The sequence below is a fragment of the Quercus suber genome, unplaced genomic scaffold, assembly GCF_002906115.3.
Source record: "Quercus suber isolate HL8 unplaced genomic scaffold, Cork oak 2.0 scaffold_204, whole genome shotgun sequence".
Classification (NCBI taxonomy): domain Eukaryota; kingdom Viridiplantae; phylum Streptophyta; class Magnoliopsida; order Fagales; family Fagaceae; genus Quercus; species Quercus suber.
Genome location: NW_027069662.1, coordinates 795769 through 814047, shown reverse-complemented (window position 1 = coordinate 814047; position 18279 = coordinate 795769). Strand labels below are relative to the sequence as shown.

General features: G+C 33.4%; 1 pseudogene; it reads left to right on the top strand.

Annotated features, from left to right (window-relative positions):
• The first annotated feature begins 58 nt into the window (after nt 1-58).
• Nucleotides 59-8174, top strand: LOC112005147 (loganic acid O-methyltransferase-like; annotated as a pseudogene).
• The last annotated feature ends 10105 nt before the right edge of the window (nt 8175-18279 follow it).

Here is an 18279-nt window from a genome sequence, read left to right as displayed (position 1 = left end):
GAAACTCCTATGATTGACGTACTAGTATACAGGGGCAGGTGCAAATGCTGTGAAGGCAATGATTGATGATGTAATTGCGGAGAAGCTTGATGTAGAAAAAATATTTTCTAGTTCAAAGGGCACATTTCGGGTAAAAATAACCAAATAGGAGTACTATTTTTTGAAATTATTAGTGTTATTAGTGTTTTATTACTATTTAAGAAATATTTAGCAGTGTATAACTTTTTTTTAAGTTTGACATAGAACTCTAGCTTATGATACTCGTACCATGTACAGCAATTCCCACAGCATTCACACAGCCACAATTGTTGACTTCCAATTTTCTTTCTTATTATTCTAGTTTTCTCATTTGCTTCCAGGTGTGGGTTTCACTTTTTTCTTTCTTTTGTTAGGGTCACGTGGGATGAGAGACAAGTTAACAATTGTGAACATGTAGGCTCTGTTTGTTTAGGGGGTAAACGATTTTAGGAAATTATTTTCTACCTGACCCACATGTTTGGCAGCTATGAAAAATAAAATTTTCTGAAAAATCAGATGCATGTTGACCATAATTTATTCCTTTGACCCAGAAATAGTTTTACATTTTTATTTTCACTTCAAACCATTTCTGGATCACGCGCAAAAGAGAGAGCCAGAGAATTGGAGAGAGCCAGAGAAAGAAGAGAGCTCACCTCACCTCAACCATCGATCCAGCCACTCACATCGAGAAAGACGAGAGCTCAGCCTTCGCATAACCACTGATCCAGCCACCACACCAATCCAGCTCACTTCGGGTCACGCCGGCGAACCCCGATCGTCGATTGCAACACTGCGAACCCATGAACCCACGAACCGTGAGTCGCACCACGCCGCAAGTCGCACCGCACTGATCGAACCCAGTCGCCTCACCGCAACGATCTGACCGGATTTGATGATTTTTTTTCTTTGGTTTTGTTTCTTTTGTGGCTTTTGATTGCCAGAGTTTGTTGCTGTGGGTTGAATTGGAGTTTTAGTGGTGTGTGGTGTTGGGATTTGGCTGTGATTTGTTTTGTGGGTTGGGATTTTGCTGTGATTTTGAAATTTTTTGTAATAAAATTTGTTTGGATGCTGAGAAAATAGCTGAGAAAATGTGAAAAATGTGTAGGAAAATAGCATTTCAGAATAGAACCAAACACATGAAAATATTTTCTACAACAATTTTCATAATGCAACCAAACACTTGAAAATATTCTTCTTTCTCGAAAATAGCATTTCCGGAAAATATTTTACGAGAACCAAACACAGCTGTACTGAAAAAGGTAGCGCAAGAGTTAGAAACACAGGCAATAAATTTTATATCACAAAGAACTCGAGTTCCATAAGCTCGAGTTCCAAGTGAACTTTTTATGGTCCTCGATTTTCTTAAACTCAAGTTCCATGTCAAACTCGAGTTTCAAAAGCTTGATTTTTGAGTTCCAAGTGAACTTTTTATGGTACTTGATTTTCTTAAACTCGAGTTCCATGTCGAACTCGAGTTTTAAAAACTCGATTTTTAAAAAGTACTACATTACTACGTATTTCTCAAACAGTGGTAATACACTACTAATTTTGAAAAATAATAGTATTTGGCTATTTTTGCCGCACATTCCGTATGGCAGATTTGGAATGTTCAGTTGGGCCAAATACCTTTATTGCTAAGCAAAATATAACAGATGTTGTGCAACAAAAGTACCAATGCCAAGGCTTTGCTTCTCAAATGCCTGAATTTCAAGTGTTCTTCAGTGACCACGCATCCAATGATTTTAATACCCTCTTTGCCTCTCTCCCACCAGAAAGGCCATACTTTGCAACTGGGGTGCCAGGGTCTTTCCATGGTCGGCTATTCCCTAATTTCTCTCTCGATTTTGTATATTCATCTTATGCACTCCAATGTCTCTCTAAGGTGCCAGAAGAACTGCCAAATAAGAACTCTGCTGCGTGGAACAAGGGGAGGGTTCACTATGCAAGTGCCCCAGATGAAGTAGCTCAAGCTTTTACAACCCAGTTTGCTAAGGACATAACAGCCTTTTTAGATTGTAGGGCTAAAGGGCTTGTGGTGGGTGGACTAATGGTGATTATTATGCCAGGTATTCCGAATGGGATTCCTCATTCCAGTTCACTGACAGGCGGGATCTTTGATTTCCTGGGACAGTGCCTCATGGGTATGGCAAAGGAGGTAAGCTAGCAATCAACTATTACTTTTTACACTAGAAAAATTTTCAAGTCAAATAGATCACTGCAAGTAAATATATTGAACTTATTCTAAATGTCAGCATATGAACTTAGAATTTGGAACTTAAAAAATACAAAATTTTGTAAAACGTAAACTTTTATATACTCATTGGTCTATATAATGTACAAGCAATTTGCTAGGCAAGCAACATAAAAAGAAAACCACTTCATGAGGATCTCTTTTGTAGAGGTTGGAGATTCTCACTTCTCCTAGTTATGCATTGTTCCAAGAAAAATTTATGTTCCATATGTGTTGTTAGTGTACAACTTAGACTAGATTAGCCCATTGGGCTTGACCCAGTATATAGTACTTGTAGTTTACTCATATTACTTGTACTGCACACATACCTAACTTATATAAGACTCTCTATTGTACATTATTATTTACACAGAATATACAAACTATTCAATTTTTTTCTCTCACTTTATATTCTTAACATGGTATCAGAGCCATTCCTTTGACTTTCTGGTTCCTGTGGACATCTCCGATGTTCTTCCACTGCCTTCGCCTTCATCTAGTAATCACTGTCAGAATCGAGTCACCGCCGTCATGCCCACAGTCCCTACAACTCTCAGATCTCATCATTTTATTCATCCAACTGCCAAAGCAAAGGCATAAAGTGACAGAACAGCCAATCCCGAGCAAAACCCAAACAAGAACAGCCATAACGGACCTGACATGCGCCCACATGTGCCACCTAAAGCTTCTAATTGTCAAACATGCGCCACCATGCACCACTAGAAGTGCACACGCGCTCCACGTGTTGAACATCGAGCCGACACGCGCCTAAGACCATCAACGTTTATCCACGTCAGCCCTAGGCTAACGTCATCCTGTACACGTTAGCATCTGCGTCATCTGCCTATGTCAGCACACGCCAGCAGTTGACCTTGACCATTGACCACCATTGTTGACCGTTGACTTTTTTACTAAAGTAAAAAATTTTCAACAAGGCTTGCCTTGCTCAGTTTTTTGCGTAGATTCTAATTTTGGGCTTTGTTTATGCATTTGAGGTCTCTAAATCTCACTTTTTGGTCATTTTCTTCATTATGGCTTAACAAAATGAACAAGATATCATATGTCCTATCACCATTATGTTGGATAGTCCTACTAGCTATCATACATGGTCTTAGAATAAGACTGTCTTTCTCAAGGGTTGCAAACTGTGGAGATATGTGACTGGTTCAATTCCTAAGACAGTACCAAACCCTAAGTCCAAAGCCACAGCTGCTAAAGATGCCTCTAAGACTGCTGTTACAACTGATGATTATAAAGAACACCTAGAGGAATGGGAGAGTATTCAGAGTAAGATCTTGTCTTGGTTTATCAATACCTCTATTCCTTCCATTCATAATCTTCTTCCTCGTCTTGAGACTGTTGAGGCTGCTTGAAAATTTCTAGCCAATTGCTATAATTGTACTAATGATTCAAGCCTGGAGTTCCATATTGAATCAAAACTTTATCAAATGCGCCAAGAGACAGGTCAGTCTATTTTGATTTTTATTTTCTGACTTCTACTATGTGGGAACAACTCTCTGCTGCAGATCTTTCACTAGTGTGTTCTAAGGACATTAAGCTCTTTGTCAAATATCGGGATCGCTGTAAATTTATGCACTTCATGATGCGTTTACATCAGGATTTTGAGCCTACTAGGGCTTTTCTGCTTAGCGATCTCCTACTCCTTCTTTTGGTACTACAATCAAGGAGCTCATTTCTGAGGAGAACCATCGGCCTACTCATCAAATGTCATCATCTAATCATGTATTGGCTACACCATTTCCACAGCCTCCCATTGCTGCATTCATTGCTCCTCCACGAATAAACTCTGGGCGTCCCACCTCTCAGTCTTCCAAAGGAACTCGCTGCAAGTTTTGTCGTGTCAAAAGCCATGACATCTTAGTTTTTCGCAAACTGCAGAAATTTATGCAAGAGCAGAATAAAGCTTCTCTTCCTCGAGCAGCTGTTGTATGTCCTTCAGATCCATCAGTTTCTACAGGTTCATCTTTGGCTTCCTCACTTACTACGGCTGATATTGAGGCAGTAGTTCAACAGGTTTTATTCCGCACTTCCATTGCCGTTTCTGTCACCTCATGTAAACAACCTTAATTTTTTGATATTGCATGTTGTAACCATATAACTCCTGATGAATCCCAATTTTATGATAAGGCACCCTTAGAACATCCAATCACCATTTACATTGCTGATGGAACTCCTATGCTTGTTAGTCATAAAGGAAGAATCTCTTCTCCTCGTTTATCCCTTAATGATACTTTTCATATTCCAAAGTTATCCCTCAATTTGCTTTCTGTTGGTCAACTTTGTGAATTAGGCATTGATCTTCTATTTACTAATCATGGTGTGGATGTGTAGGATCCCCGGATGGGTCAAGTACTTGGGATAGGCTGTAAGGTTGATCGCATGTTTGAGGTTCATGACTTGAAGATTCCGTCATAAGTTGTTTTTGCAGTTGCTAGCACTACCACCCCCTCACCTGATCTATGGCATACTCGTCTTGGTCATCCATCCTTATCTTGTCTTCATTTGTTAGCTTCTCAAGGTCATTTAGGTTCAGTTTAGTTTCAAAATTTTGATTGTACTTCCTGTCATTTTGGCAAACAAACAAAATTGCCCTTTATTAATAGTGACTCATTTTCTTCTGCACCATTTGATCTTATACATTCTAATATTTGGGGTCCTGCACCTGTTCTTACTGAGGGGGGATCTAAATATTTTTTCATATTTGTGGATGATTTTTCTTGATATACTTGGATTTATCTACTTCACCATAGGTCTGAACTTGTGTCTATTTACCAAACATTTCATAAAATGATTGAAACACATTTCAATCGCACCGTCAAAGTCTTTCGATCAGATAATGCTCAAGAATATAATGATAAATATTTCCTATTCCTTTTAGACAGTCATGGTACCCTTCCTTAGTGGTCTTGTCCTTACACCTCTCAACAAAATGGTCATGCATAACAAAAACATCATCACATTCTTGATGTTGTCCGCACCCTTTTCATTTCTGCCTCTCTTCCTGAGCGCTTTTAGGGTGAGGCCGCACTCACTGCTGTGTACACCATTAATTATATTCCTTCACCAACTACACACAACAAATCACCATTCGAGCTTCTCTATGGTCAAACTCATGACTACTCCTCTCTTCGGGTTTTTGGTTGTGCTTGCTTTATCTCTATTCCTCCTCATGAACGAACAAAGCTCCATCCTCGTGCTCATCTCTATTATTTCCTTGGTTGTAGTGTATCTCAAAAGGGGTTTTGCTGCTATGATCCCATTTCTCATCTCCTTCATGTCTCCCGTCATGTTGAGTTTTGGGAACATCATCCTTTCTCGAATCTTCAACAGCTTCTTGCATCCTCTTCCTCAGAGTCTCCCATTTTTACAGATATTTTACACCCTCTCTATCCTGAACTTGTGGAGGATTCTTCAACATCGGATACCTCTCCAAACGACTCATCTTCGGTTCTGTCCTCGGCATATGACCCGCCTGTTTTGAATCCTGTGGCACCACCCTCTCCTGAGTCTCCTGTTGGTTCTAAACTTCATCGTTCCACTCGGGTAAGCATTCCTCCCCCTTATCTCACTGATTATCACTGCTTTTTTGCTTTTGCCACCCTCTATAAACCTCACACCTATCGTGAGGCCCATACTAACCCTCTTTGGCGGCAAGCTATGAACGAAGAACTAGATGCCCTTCATAATAATCACACTTAGGATATGGTTGATTTGCTTCCTGGTTAGTCTATAGTAGGTTGTAGGTGGGTTTACAAGATCAAGACCAAGGCTGATGGATTTGTTGAACGATATAAGGCTCGCCTCGTTGCCAAGGGCTTTACTCAGGAGTATGACATTGACTATGAGGAAACATTTGCTCTTGTTGCTCGCCTTACATCTATTAGATGTCTCATTGCTGTGGTTGCTATTCGCCGTTGGCCTCTTTATCAAATGGATGTGAAGAATGCTTTCCTCAATGGAGACGTCCAAGAAGAAGTATACATGCAACCACCCCCTGGCTATCCACACTCAGGTAGTCAAGTTTGTCGCCTTCGCCGTGCTCTTTATGGCCTCAAGTAGGCTTCTCGAGTTTGGTTTGAAAAGTTTAGCTCAGTTGTTACTCAGCAGGGTTTCACTTCGAGTCCTCATAACACTGCTCTCTTTGTCCAAAGATCCTCTACTGGTATCACTCTTATTCTTCCTTATGTTGATGATATGATTATTATTGGAGATGATTCTATAGGTATCTGCTCTCTTCAGCACTTCCTTAGTCAGCATTTTAAGATGAAAGATCCGGGCATTCTCAACTATTTTCTTGGGCTTGAGGTTACCTCATCCTCTGATGGATACTATCTTTCCCAAGCTAAATATGCTTCTGATCTTCTCTTCAAAGTCAGTATCACCAACAACAAGATTGTTTCCAGTCCCTTGGAATACAATGCAAAGCTCACACCCTTGGATGGTGAACCTATATCCGATGCTACTTGCTATCATCAGTTGGTTGGTAGTCTAATCTATCTCACTATTACTCGTCCAGATATTTCACGTGCCATGAGTATGGTTAGTAAGTTCATGGATGCCCCACATTTTGTCCACTATGCTGCTATTTTTCTAATTCTCCAATATCTCAAGGGCACACTTTATCATGGTCTCCACTCTTCTCTCGATCTTCTCTCGATCTTCTCTCGAGCTTCATGCCTATTCAGATGCGGATTGGGCAGGTAATCCAACTGATTGATGCTCTATCATATGTTTATGTTTCATGTTAGGTACTTCTCTTGTTTCATGGTGCAGCAAGAAACAGGATGTGGTTTCTCATTCTAGTACTGAGACTAAGTATCGTGCCCTTACCGACACCACTTGCGAGCTTGTCTGGCTTTGTTGGCTTTTGGATGACATGGATGCTCCACAACCCACTACTACTCCTCTTTATTGTGACAATCATAATGCTATCTACATTGCTCATAATGATGTCTTCCATGAATGCACCAAGCACAGTGAGATCGACTACCACATCACTCGCCAGGATCTCAAGAAAGGAAATCTCAAGTTGTTCTCCATCTCCTCTGGTGACCAGCCTACTTGGTATCTTCACCAAGACTCACTCGCTTGGTTGTCTTCGAGATCTTATATCCAAACTCTAGTTGGCTTCCTCCTTGCCACCTCGAGTTTGAGGGGGGGATGTTAGTGTATAGCTTAGACTAGATTAGCCCATTGGGCTTGGCCTAGTATACTGTATTTGTAGTTTACTTATATTACTTGTACTACACACATACCTAGCTTATATAAGACTCTTTATTGTACATTATTATTTACACAGAATATAAAGACTATTCAGTCTTTCTCTCTCACTTTATATTCTTAACATGTGTAAAAATGAAAAGAATGATGCCAGAGATACTATAAATTTTATTACATATGCTTTGCAAACTAATTTGTGTAAAAATCATAATAATTCAAACATTCCTTTATTATTTTATTGAAATAGGACCAGTCGCATCCACTAGCCCATCAGGTTGTAGGCCTTTTCTAGTAATATCAATAATAGTTTTAGTATTTTCAAACCAAAATACCTACTCTTATCTTTACAGGGATTAATTAGTGAAGCTCAGGTGGACACCTTTAACTTACCTGTGTATTTTGTCTCACCCAAGGAGATGACGCAACTTGTGGAAAGAAATGAGTGATTTAGCATTGAAAGAATGGAAATAACACTACCTTATGCAAGAGCTGATGGCCTCATTGTCCAGGCATGCGCGATGCACCTAAGAGCTGGCATGGAGGTTATAATAAGCAAACATTTTGGAGTTGAGATTATTGATGAACTATTGATCGATTCTGTAAGAAAGAAGAAGAGTTTATCAGCATGTTGGAGTCAAAATACAATGAAGGAGATCAACTCTTTATTGATTTGAAACGCATATGATGCAACTTTGGAAGCAAACGTAAGACTTGTTATTGTGTCACAAATTTGCATATGTTTCAACACAATATTTATTTCAATGTCATAAAGAAACTTTGATATCAGCTACAAATGTACTTAAGTTGATAAATAAAGGTCCATAACAATAGAGACTTAGCCTCTTTTATATGAATAATGTTTAGTAAAGTCATAACTTAAAAAGTAACAACAATTGAATGTAAAGCAAGTGGCAAGTACAAACAACGCTCTAAGATATTCGATTCATTGCATTGTAATGAAAAGAATTACACTCGAGTTCACAATTCAATATTTCAATTCATCAATTGGTTGTGCAGTTAAATATAACTGGCCAATATCCCGCACGATTCGCGGTCCATTTTCAAAAAATTTGTAAGAAATTATCCTATAGTCCATTGGGTTCATCAATTCTATTATTGTTAATCATGACTAATATATCTACAAAGTTTGCTAGTAAAACTAAACTCAAACTAAACCTTTTTCCCTACCCATTTTTTCAATTCCAAAGCATCCTTTGTTATGTGGTGCTTTGTCATGAATTGTAAGAAGGGAAATGAGAAAAATACTTTTTACAATGTTTAAGAAATCATAGATCTCAACATAAAATAAGAAAAGTACCACCATCCATGAAAATGTTTAATAATAATAAAAAGTAGCACCCATAAATCTTTCAAAACTTCATCATATATACATACAACATTTTATAAATTACATAGAAAATTGCCAAGTACAATACTTAGAGCTATAAATTAGGACAAAATTGGCCTTTGCCCTTTGCCCTTTTCAAGAAAATTATATAGCCTTATACCTCCATTCCCAAACTAATTAGCGAAATTCCCCTCTTTTGAAACTCGATTTACTCAAAATCGAGTTAAAAAAAAAAAAAATCGGGAGGCCTATAGTGACGTTTTTAAGGACCTATAGTGATGTTTTAAGGACCTATAGTGGCGTTTTTTAACTCGGCCTTCATGAAATCGAGTTATAGGCAATCTTTTTACCTATAACTTGATTTCATGGAAGTCGAGTTAAAAAACGCCACCATAGGTCCTTAATAACGTCACTATAGAGCTTAACTCAATTTTGAGTAAGTCGAGTTTCAAAAGAGGGGCATTTTCCTAATTAGTTTGGAAAAGAGGGCATAAAGCTATACAATTTGCCCGAAAAGGGCAAAGGCCAATTTTGTCCCTATAAATTATTATAATAATAGCTTAATAGAGAGCATATAAAAAAAAGACAAAATTTAGCTACAAAATCGATTGTAGCCTTAGGCTACAAACTCACTCAATATCTTTTTATTGGAGGTGAATTTTTACAAATCCACCATTGGATTGCATCTTCTTGTTATATTCTCCATGTTTGCCAAATTTCAAGAAAATTAAAAATCAATAGCTATGTCATCAATAAATTTTTAAATTGCAAGTTTTTGAAATTTAAAATTATGTATAAAATATAATATTATAGATTATATAGTAAATGATATCCGATTGACACAAAAATTGACATGTGCATTAAGAGCATAAAAAACATGTAATTCAACGGTTAGATTTTCAAAATATGCAGTAATATTTATTTTATTAAGTGAGTTTATAGCCTAAGGCTACAACCAATTTTGTAGCTAAACTTTGTCCATAAAAAAATATGGTATAGAATTACATAGCAAATTTAATTTTGTTAAAATGCATCGCCAATCATTTGATATGTTTTATTGTCACATCAAATGGTTGTAAAACACAACCTTTGATACCTAACAAACACAAACTATAGCAAATTCTCTTCTCTTAACGTTGATTTGGGGTTATGCTTTAGAAAGACAACATTTTAGAGAAAGGTGATCACATTAGCTCAAGCATCTTATCAATCGGTTTATAATTATTTAAAAAAAAAAAAAAAGAATGAATTTGTGGAAGGAGAGCATTTGATGTGGCTGCAATCTTTTTAGTGGAAGCGACTGCTTGAGTTTAGGGTTTGGGGGAAGCTTAGAGATTTAAAGAGAGAGAGAGAGGGAGTTTTTCTGCATTAGGTCTCTTTTTTTTCTTTTTCTTGTTCTTTTTTGTGTGAGGGGGTGATTTAGATTTTGTTTGAGACTTTAAACTAAAAAATAATTCAAATTAAAAATATAATAGTAGATGATAATGATTCAACTTAGAGAGAGAGAGAGAGAGAGAGAGAGAGAGAGAGAGAGAGAGAGAGAGAGATTTCTTCTGCATTAGGTCTCTTTTTTTTTTATAATAGTAGATGATAATGATTCAACTTAGAGAGAGAGAGAGAGAGAGAGAGATTTCTTCTGCATTAGGTCTCTTTTTTTTTTTTTTTTTCCTGCATGAGGGAGTGATTTAGATTTTGTATGAACTTTGGGTCTATTTAGTTAAGCATTTTGGGAGCTTAAAATAACATTTTTAAAACCCAAAATTTTGTTTTACAAGCACAACTCCTCGTAACTTTTGTACAAATATTCATTGTAAATTCAAAACACTGTTTTTCAATAACTTACACTATTGCACCCTTTAAACTAAATAATCATTCATATTAATAAATAATAATGATGTGGAAAATTGTGAGGCCACCAAGGTGAGGTGTCACAGTATTATGAAGTCAATAAAAAAGTCATCTAGCTTTGGTTTTATATTAGATACTAGTCGCTAACTCATGCAAGGCATGGAAAATGTGTTGAGTATGATATATGATTTGATCTTGGTTTATCTATTAACAACATGTTATAAAAGGAAGAAAAGAAATTTCTTGTACAATTATTATTATTATTATTATTATTATTATTTACAATGAATTAAAAAAAAAACTTATGGAACATAAAATTTATTTTAAAAAAGTCATTATAAAAATTAACAAAATTATTTTGTTAACGCACTTGGAATTGAATATGTTCCCCAAAATATGCAGCTCTTTACCTAACTTAAAAATAAAGTCTACAAAATATTAATTTAATACATTAAAAAAAGTTTTATATCCCTAAACTTATTGTTTAGGGGGTGCCTACTATAGCAACCATACTATCATTTTTTCTGAGAAATTCAGTTAAAACCCATAATTCTTATCCCATAACCCAAAGATTCCCAATTAATATAAAAAATAAAACGGAGCATCAAACATATCAAATTTTATACCCATTTAACAAAATATGCTTCACATTGAATATTCTCCAAACAACTAAACCTTACAGTAACCCAACTTAAAATTTGGAATGGTGAATACTATTGGTGGATAGTGATAATCATAAAAATTATCTTTTTAGATTGCCTACAATAACAGGCTAAATGGCTCTAGTAGATTTTTGTATATGGAGAACAACCTTACTATTTAAAACTAAATAAAATGATTGGATTGATAAAAAAATTTCACCAAAAAGAGAAAGAGATGCTAAATGGCTCTAGTAGATTTTTGTATATGGAGAACAACCTTACTATTTAAAACTAAATAAAATGATTGGATTGATAAAAAAATTTCACCAAAAAGAGAAAGAGAGAAAAAAAAAAAATTACATAAATCAAGCACCCTTGTTTGTCATGTCTCCAACAACAACTTTTGGTCTTTAGATATTACTTTAAAGTAGGGTTTATAGAGAGAGCGAGCTAGGGTTAGGCATATATGGGTTTACAATAAAATTAGGTCTCTTGGGCCTACACAAATAATTCAAATTAAAAATATATATTATTACATCACATTATTATGAAATTCTTAAATTTGAACAAAACTTGCTTACAGCCTAATGTCAAGTTTTTTTTTTTTTGAGAAACAAAATTTATCACATCAACCCACTTTTGTTAATTTATTATCAATTTTTTTAATAATTTATTTAGTTTAACTTTTCCCATTTGTGTCAATCCTTTTATTTATTTAATAAGATAGAACTGGGTTATTTTTATTCTAACTTTCTAGGTAAGCTATTTAATTTGTATTTTTTAGTTATATTATCAATTGAAAAAGAAATACTAGAAGTAATTGAATACAAAAACTTAATGAATAATGCTAGAGATACAAATAAAAATATAAAATAAAAATAAATTAATATTTAAATTTATGACAAGACCACGTTTTAAGTTTTCACGATAGGCTATCCTGTGTGCTTTGTGGGCATCTGGTTTTGCATTGTGATTCTTGTGAAATTTATGCTTTTATATTTTTAATTAGATGATAGTCGGCTTGTTATGGGTGGGCTATATATTGACCTTTGGAAGGAGTGGAATGGGCATAGAGGGGCTCAGATTACGTTGATAACTACGTTAATATATATATATATATATATTTATATATTGTGGGTTAAAAATTCGTACTTGTTAATCTAGATCGACTTAGCCGGTCGGATTAGAATTTAGAAATCCAGTGATCGATTCTTAAACTAGTTTAGGTGTTTAAAATGATCGTTTCTGCACAAAACCTGGTCAAACTCAGTCAAACCTAATGGGCTTGTGATGACCCATGTAACACAGATGCGTTTTTATTATCAAGCTGAGTTTGCGATATTTGTAAAATTATACCTTTAGGTTCACTTTGTTGGCTTATTTATTGTTTTGTGTGTTATAATATAGTAACTTAAAGAGGAGGAAACCTAAATTTTTTTTTCTATCTACTTACCTCTAAAATTTTTATCCTATCAAAAGATTGCTCTGTTATTGTGAACTTTGATTTTGAATTATAATGATCAGGTTAATTTATCTATATATCTATTTTTTAAAATTTTACATATTTATATTTTGATTTATTTGACTCTACTGTTTGACTAGTGATCTACTGGTTGAATTGATGATCCCATGACCTATCTTATAGATTGGTTCAATGTCCAAGCTGAATTTTTTTTTTTTAATAAAACATATATATGGATTTATTATTTACCATTTTAGTTCCACATTTCCTTTGTTTAGAGTCTTTTTAGACATTGGAATATATTTATTTATTCTGAAGTTATTATTTTTCTAATGAAAACTTGTTTATTTATTGTTTTGTGACTTTCATTTCTTAATATTAAACGTGTGAATATCCACTTAAAATTTATTTTTATTTATTTATTTTATATATTATTAGTTTTTATTTGATTTATTTGAATTATTTAATTATTATCAATTAAATTATTTATGATATTTTTTCTTTAAAAAATTAAAAAAATAAATAAAATTTTAAAACAAACACCCACCACAAACTCCAAAATTATTTATGATGTTATAATACGGAGTTTCCAAGAACTTATCATTAAAAAAGAGAGAAGTTTGGAACGTTTATCAGCTTTTTCATCTCAAATGGGCTTGAATTGGAAAAAGCTGATGAATAATAAATTGGAGTTAATGGTTGCCGAAGCTCGTGAATGGTGATAACGTTTTTCCAAGTTCCAAGTTCCAACTACTACAAATAGCAAAGGTCAAATGTTTGTGCGTGCTGGAAAGTCAACGCGGTCGACCATACAATAAACAATCTCCGCGGTGTCCCTCACATGCAAGGAAACTCCTAAATGCTTGTCTTTTACTCTATTATTTTATTTTATTTTATATAAAAGAAAATTAAAAAATTGGAACTCTCAATTAATTTATTTATTATAAAAATTGGACCGGACAAATAATTAGAAAAAGAAAGTGGTTTCCGAACACTATTAAAAAAAAAAAAAAAAAAAGGGATACGATTATCTTGCATTGAAAAGAATTCAATTAGATTAAAGATTATACTAGGTGGTTTAAATCATTTAGGTGTTTATGTTTTGATTACATTTGATCAATAAAATTTCATAGAAATTTATTACAAGGTTAAATAATTCATTTGAGTACAAATTTAATAATTTAATAAATTGCTAAATATCTAATTGAATAAAAAAAATTCTAAGAATACATACTTTTTCTAATTGCTTCTCTTTGAAAAATTATTATAAGAGACATGATATTCATTCTCTTACTATCACATTAATAATGGATGTTACTATGAAGTTAATTAGTAGAACTTGTGAACTCTAAGAGTATTCATTAATTACTTTCTTCTTTTCAATCCTATCTCTCTTAAAAAAAAAAAAAAAAAAAATTTCCCAATAAAAATTCATAGAGTGAATTGCAAATTGCACCCTTGAAGTTTGAGGATGTTTGAATTTTACACCCTGAAATTTTAGAATTTGGATTTTACCACCTGAAATTTAAGGTGTTTGGATTTTACACCATAACATTTCAGAATTTAGATTTTATCCTCTATATTTTGGAAGTGTTTGGATTTTACACTCCCAAATTCTAAAACTTTAGGATATAAAATCCAAACACTCTTAAAATTTAGGATGTAAAATTCAAATTCTGAAACATCAAGGTGTAAAATCCAAACACCTCCAAACTCAGGGGGTAAAATCCAAATTCTTAAATTTTAATATAAAATCCAAATATTCTCAAATTTTAGGAGTGTAAATTATAATTTACCCATATTCATAATAGGAAAGATGTCATGTCAATTAAAATTTAAAACCATGCACATCATTCACCAGTGGGAAAAAAGAAGAAACGAAAACAAATAAAAGGCACCTTAGTTAGCAAATTTTGAAATTAGATAAAATTTTGTCTCTATCTTTAAGGCAATAGGAAATAAAATGGCTAGAAAATCTTTCTATTAATTTTGTTGTGTATATCTACAAAACTACAAGGGGGGAAATCCTAATATTGAATAATGCAAATAATAGGTTCCTAAAATTATGCAGTCAAAAGGGTTAAGACGTTAAGTGATGACCTTAATAGTAATGACATTTTTGTGGTGCTTTATGTCTGTGGTTTGAATCCTACTTTCTCCATCTCCCATTATTTACCTTTAAAAAAACTAGTTGATTACATACAATAACAATCAAATCGTAGTCAAAAATTTTTAAGTTGGCTATTGTGCGGGTGAAAAATGATAAACAACCTTTTTTAGGAACATCTAATTTGTATTAAGGGGCTACTAATAATCCACAATGGAAATTTTGAAAAAGAACAAGAACAAGGCCAAGAGTAAAACTACGTAAAGTGATAGTATTATTCATGCACAAGAAAAAGAAATACACTTCTTACTCTCAAGAACATACTCTTGAAGGTGTTCTTAGGCTCTATCTTCTCTCTACAACTCCCTCTCTCTCTCAGTTTCTATCTAATTTTATGTGTCTCTCTCTTTTTGCCCTTTTCTTCTCTTATTTTTGTCCTACTTTCTTCTCAAGGATGTGTCGTCCCTACACAACTTGAGAACTTCTTATCCTATCAGGCTCTTGCTTCCCTACTTTCATGATAAATAGAGACTACTAGGGCTACTTGCACTATTCAAACCAGTCATTCATTAATAAATTCAACTATGCCAAGCAGGTAAGCCTCATTAATGTGGAGGTGACTATTACTTTATCAAGAAACTTTAGCAAGCATCCTCGAACAACTCTGCATTCTTCGGAGTTCTTCCTTAGTAGCTCAACAAGTGTCTCATCCTCGGTGGCTCGGCAAGTGTTTCATCCTCGGCTTGTCATTTTCTACCCTTCTCACGATAGTGTGTTCGACTAAGTCCGTGGTTCGAGGTTCTATTCCTTTGAAGAAATCAGTCATTAGGATGGGTTATTAGTTCACATTGGGCCTACTTTAATACGTCTATCTCGATTTGGGGCCCAACATCACTTGGGTTTTAAACCACTTCCCTTTTGTTGGGTATCTCAGTAAGGCCTTTCACAGAAGGAGTTGCCACCCCTTTGCACTTACGGTCCAATTTTTGCCTTAGTGGGCTAGTAACTTCATGGGCTTTTCCTTTAAACTCTTGTGCTTGGCCACATTAGAGCACTCGTCCAACTTGTCTTCTTTGGGATCTAGAAAGCTTTTAGACAGTGGTATAAAGGAAATATTTAAACCACTTCCCTACAACTATAAATTCTTAACAAAGTAATCAAGCCAGACACATATATTCGTTTTCGACATCATACTCCCTCTTACTTCTTTGATATTAATTCAAATAATTTCTTGTATAAAATGGCTGACCATTGGTAATTTAAAAAAAAAAAATTAAAAAAACTTTTTTTTAGAGATAATTACAATATGTTGCTAATCTCTCAACTTGAATCATTTCACCCTCAACCTCCCAAGCACTTTGTGCATGAGAATGTGTTAATTCAGTTACAAGGCCTTTGGCCAAAAAAAAAAAGGAAAAAGAAAACCTTTCTTAGTTTATACAAATATGCAAAGGGAAAAATCCAAGATTACATCATGGAATTAACGAGTTGCTAAAATTAAGCAAGCATTGGACACAAATAATCCAAAATCCATATATATATATATATATATATACATAGCCAAAACTTAGAGAAAATCCAATTAGATTTTAATTGGATTCCCAATTTTGTGCCAGTTGTCCTATTTAATTTTTAATTTTGTGAATTATTGAATGTAAAAATCTAAGAGTTCAAATTTAACTAGATTCTAAATTGGATTTCAATTGGAGTGCAATTTTTCGCCATATGTCCATCTAAGTTTCTAATTTTTGTGACAAGAGAATTATTGGGTGTAAAAACTAAACAGTCTAAAATCAATTAAATTCTAAGAGTCCGTCTTGGAATAGCTTATTTAGCTTTTTACTGAAAATGTTATGCTAAAAGTGTGCTAAAATATACTTATAACTTGAAAAATTTTGATAAAGTAAGAAAAAGTGGTAAAAAGTGAGATTTTAAAAAATAGTACATAAAAACATATAATTTGAACCTTTTTGTGGGTTCTAGTTAGCTCAACTAGAAAAGTTGTTGATAATTGAATAAGAAATCTAGGGTTTAATCCTCGCCTACACCAAAAACCGATTGATGTTTTGGTCTAATGATAAAGAGTTATCATCAGGAGTAGACGCCATAGGTTGAAACTTTTTAAAATTTTTTTTTGAACCTCTTCTATATATATATATATATGTATAATGTATAATTTAAATCGTATAATTATGATTATTTTTAATTGTACCTGTGCATATGCACGATGCTACACACTAGTTACAATATAATAGGGCAAGAGTGACCTTACTTAAATATCAATCCAAATTCTCCTTTCCTACTAGGTATATTTAAAAAATTAATTCAAAAATAGAAAATGACTAGATAATCTTTCTAATCATTGTGTAAATTCATATACAAAGGAAAATCCATATATATATTAATAGGTAAAGCTTAGAAAAAATTCAATTAGATTCTAAAATTGAAGTCCAATTTTGCACCATGTGTCTTAAATTATTTATTTTTGGGTCATGCTAATGGGTGCTCTTAGGGCATTGGTTAACAATCCATTTTAAGAAAGTTTTGATACCACTTTTATGGAAAATGGAAAAAGCTATCAAAACATTAATTTTTTTTCTTTTTCCATAAAAACTTTCTTTAAATGGATTGTTAATTATTGCCTTAAGGGCATCCATTAGTATTTCCTTTTATTTTTAGAGAGTTTTATTTCTTAATTTTGGAGCCAACTGTGGGACCACATTATAAATATTCATCCAAGTGAGTTATTAAGTATAAAAACCAAAGAATCTAGAATTTAAAAAAAAAAAAAAAAGTGCTTCACAATATCAAAAATTAAGAATTCATTAAAAAAAAAATACGGACAGTTTACATTTTCTACCTAATAATATTCCTACTTGATTTTCTAAAGACTTAACAGAATATAAGAATGACCATATATTAATAATAGTATTTAAAATTTAAAATTATATATAGGAATTATACTATGCACCTTAATATATATCTTTTAAGTATATCCATGCATATGCATGAGGTTATAAGCTAGTCTATATATATAATAATAGGTGAAGCTGAGAGAAATTCAAATTAGAATTCCAAATTAGAGTACAATTTTGCGTCATATGTCCTAAATTATTTATTCTTAAAGAGTTTTATTTCTTAATTTGTTAATTAAATGTGGGACTACATCATAAATATTCGTCCAAGTGAGTTATTAAGTATAAAAACCAAAGATTCTAGAATAAATTAATTGTAAAAAAAAAAAAAAAAGTGTTTCACAATAATTAAAAAAAAAAATTGACAATTTACATTTTATACCTAATAATATCCTTAAAAAAACCAAAGATTCTAGAATAAATTAATTGTAAAAAAAAAAAAAAAAGTGTTTCACAATAATTAAAAAAA